Source organism: Nomascus leucogenys, chromosome 6 (genome assembly GCF_006542625.1).
Source record: "Nomascus leucogenys isolate Asia chromosome 6, Asia_NLE_v1, whole genome shotgun sequence".
NCBI lineage: Eukaryota > Metazoa > Chordata > Mammalia > Primates > Hylobatidae > Nomascus > Nomascus leucogenys.
In genome coordinates, this window is record NC_044386.1 from 14,369,805 (window position 1) to 14,373,982 (window position 4,178).

Below are 4,178 nucleotides of genomic sequence, written 5' to 3' on the forward strand. Positions count from 1 at the left end.
GTGAAAAACTTTATTGACATGGACAATGTTTATTCAAGCATAAAGGTGTTTTATTCAGGAACCGCTATTTTACTCATAACAAGTGTCATAGTAATTCTTTATATTAATCTTCCCAAAATACATTCTCAATGAGCAATGAGTAATTTCGTAAGTTTTTTGGTTTGTTTGTGCTAGGTTTATTATCATTATATGTATGGAAATGTAATTTTGTGACTATTGAATTTAATAATCAAAGATCAGACTTGTATTTTGTATATTGCTTTTTAATTTTGTTTTTCCAATTATCCATTTTTGTTAATCATTAAAAAACATTAGTCCATGATCGATTAGGGAAAAAAAAAAAACCTAACAGCCAAGTAAAGCAAGTCCTTCCTCACAGCTTAAGAAACAACCAAGGTTCCTGCCTTGGGGCTTATGGTGAGGGCAAGCAGATGATTTGTCTCTTTAGTCCTCAGGAACCAGATTAGTGCCACATCCGGGTAGGACTGATGAGTAGGACACAGTCCTACCCATAGATCCTGAACCATAGCTGCACACGGTGACAGAGTGGGATATTGTGTTTTCTCTGGAGGCCGATGGTGAGCGTGCTTTATGTGTAGGAAGAAGAGTGAAATCATTTGCTGACCAAAAATGGATACTGTTTCAGAGTGCTCAGATAAGAATTGTGTTAATGTCAGCAGGGAAACGAATATCCAGAGGTACACAAGCTGATAACATAACAGTAGTTAACTTTCTTTGAGCTTAGTCTGTGACAGGTTCTAAGCAGGATTTCCCAACCTTGGCACCATTGACATTAGTGGGTGAGGGGAGGCTTTCCTGTACATCGTAGATGTCTAGTAGCATCCTTGGCCTCCACTCCCTCAATTCCAGTAGCATCCCTGCCCCCGTTGTGACGACCAAAAATGTATCCAGACATTGCCACATGACCCCGGGGGGATCATCAGTCCCGGTTGCGAATCACTGGTCTAAGTGCATTGCAATGACGGATCTCTGAGTAGGCGCTGTTACTATCACCTGCATTGTCCAGATGAGGACAATGAGGTGCAGATTAGCTAATGAAGCAGCCGAAGTTCAGGAAGATAAGTGACAGAGCTGGGGCTTGAACAAGCACTTGTCACAGGGACCCAGACTGCTGTGTCTGGGCTGCCTGAGCTCTCCCCACCTTCTATAGCTGAAAGGTGTTAGTGGCTTCAGCCTTTGAATAGCAGGCTTGCTTTGAAGGAAAACATCATAGCTGTGTCTTCTCCGTGACCTACTTTGAAGAATTGAAAGAAATGTTAGTGGTTCTGCAAGGGAACTTAACACTTTCCTTAGAAACTTGCTCTTCTTCTCTTTTCTTTGTCAGCAAAACAGCATCTCCAATGAGCCCATTGCTCAATTCAGAAATTTTAGCTTTCTTCTTTTCCAAAAACCCCTAGCCTATTACAAAGTTGTGGAGTATCATGCCTATAAATTCAGTTATAAAATAATCTGAAGCAATAACCTGTTTTTTCTCATAAAACAACACTGTGGATATTTTCATAGATTATTAAATATTCATCTTCAGTATAACATTTAATGGCAGCATAATATCCCATCTTTGAGAAGTAGCCAATCTAAGTAACTAATTCTCTATTTTGGTGCACTGCAAGTTTTTAATTGCACTGATGCTTCATGTGTCATGATAATTTTGGAATGCACTGCGTGCTTTGTGTGCATCATCTAATTTAATCCTCACAACATTTTTAGATGGGAATTGTCACTGCCATGACCAATTATAAAAAATGTTCAGGAAGTCACCCCATAGCAGATACTCAGCAAGTTTAGGTTTCAATAGCTCCAGGAATCATGCTTCAGCTCACACAGCATTGCTGCACTAAATGAAATTTCTCTATATTCAACTATTAAGATTCAAACAGGAAAAACAATAGAAAACATTTTATCATATTTTTTTCAAGTGTCCAAATCAAGGTAGAATTTTAATAATAACAAGCTCTGGTATTCAGTCTCTCTATACCCTTAATAAAGACAATTGTTGCCATTACACATTCAGAAAAAGAACTTCAATTCTGACACAATTATGTTACTAACCATTAATAATTTAAAATGACATCTGCCTTTGTACCACACTCAAAGAGTTGTCTAAGAATTTTTTTTTGTATCCACAACATTTTATACAGAATTATGACGCATTTGAGGAACATTTTGAGCATTCTCCAATGCTTAGAAGTACAAAAACATGCCTGTAATCCCAGCACCTTGGGAAGCCGAGGCGGGCGGCTCACCTGAGGTCAGGAGTTCGAGTCCAGCCTGGCCAACATGGTGAAACCCCATCTCTACTTTAAAAAAATACAAAAGTTAGCCAGGTGTGATGGTGCGTGCCTGTAGTCCCAGCTACTCAGGAGGCTAAGACAGGAGAATCTCTTGAACCCAGGAGGCGGAGGCTGCATTGAGCCAAGATCACGCCACTGCACTCCAGCCTGGGTGACAGAGCAAGACTCTGTCTCAAAAAAAAAAAAAAAAAAAAAAAGAGAGAAAATGTCTTTTTTTGTATCATTCTTATCACTGAAGTAAGTCATCTAAACATCTTTACTAAATGGTCCTTTGGTCTCAGTGACTGTTTATTCTCCAAAATATTGAAATTTTTCTTCTCCAAAATGTAGTCTCTAATATTGTTTTTCCATTAATATGTATCTGCCTTACTGCCAATTAAAAAATCTGTATACATTATATACTTTATATCTTTAAGGTATAAGGTGTTTTAAATAAAATAGAAAAATAATTGTTTCTATTGTCCCATGTTGTTCTCCTCCTATTTTTGTCTTTTGAGTATCTTTAGCAGTTCAGAGGCAAATGCCATTTGTCCCGTAGTTAGGCTTGAAAAGTTTCATTCTTTTGAAGGACACAGTGATTCAGAAGATTAAAATATTTTATCCTATATTACTGTAGTGATCATATACTTCAACTTGCAGAACAGAAAATTTCACTAAAAATATGAGAAGATCCAAATATTCTAAGCTTAATGAGGGCCATATGTCCAGCAGGAAACAGCTTATTACAATGCTTGCAATAAATAGTCATAAGTACGACCAACCCAGATAGAGAAATAGAATAATACAGAAATGGGGCAATTCTGGGGTCATAGGGTGGGGGATAGGCACAAGGTGCAACCTGGAAAGGCAAACGAGCTTCAATTCAAGGGGTAACTTCCATCATTAGACAGTGGCCGAACAGAACACATGACAAAATAGATTCTAAGGCTGTGCCTGTGTGTGTGGGGAGGGTTTTTGTCATTGATTAGTGATGTCCTCTGAGTAAGAATGGTGGTAGGGATGTTATGAATTCACCCAGTAGAGGATGAGATATGAGAAAGATATTGAAAGGACTTAAATACTAGGAAGCAGCGAGGAGCAGGCAATGAAAATCCCAGGGTATACCTGGAAGTTGGAAGAGACAGCAGACTAAGGGGAAGACGAAGGCACACCGGCCCAGCGAGGATGCAGCACCAACGGAGGCTTATTTGGGCAGTTCCCTCTTGGCCCACAGCCTGCATTTGGATTCCCCTAAAAACACAGATCCCGGCACTACTACACCGCCAGCCAACTCCCAGAACGGGGCCCACATGTGGAGACACAAAGCTATCCTGCCTTCCAGGACCATTCAAGACATTTGAAATCCAGAGTACGTCTCAGCAATATATGTCATAGAATGTTAGAGTAGGAATTTTAAACAGTTTTATTTCTTTTTTAAAAAATTTCTGTTCCAAGTAGCCCCTTAAAAGTAGTGCTTTTTGGGCCGGGCGCGGTGGCTCATGCTTGTAATCCCAGCACTTTGGGAGGCCGAGGCGGGCGGATCACGAGGTCAGGAGATCGAGACCACGGTGAAACCCCGTCTCTACTAAAAATACAAAAAAATTAGCCGGACGTGGTGGCGGGCGCCTGTAGTCCCGGCTACTCGGAGAGGCTGAGACGGGAGAATGGTGTGAACCCGGAAGGCGGAGCTTGCAGTGAGCCGAGATCACGCCACTGCACTCCAGCCTGGGCGACAGAGCGAGACTCCGTCTCGAAAAAAAAAAAAAAAAAAAGTAGTGCTTTTTGGATATATCTTTCTTGCTCTCCATTTTTCTATCTGCTCATTGCCAGTTATTGTTAGGAAACCTGAATGCAGCAGCTCTTTCATCTTTCTAATTTTCTTCTCTT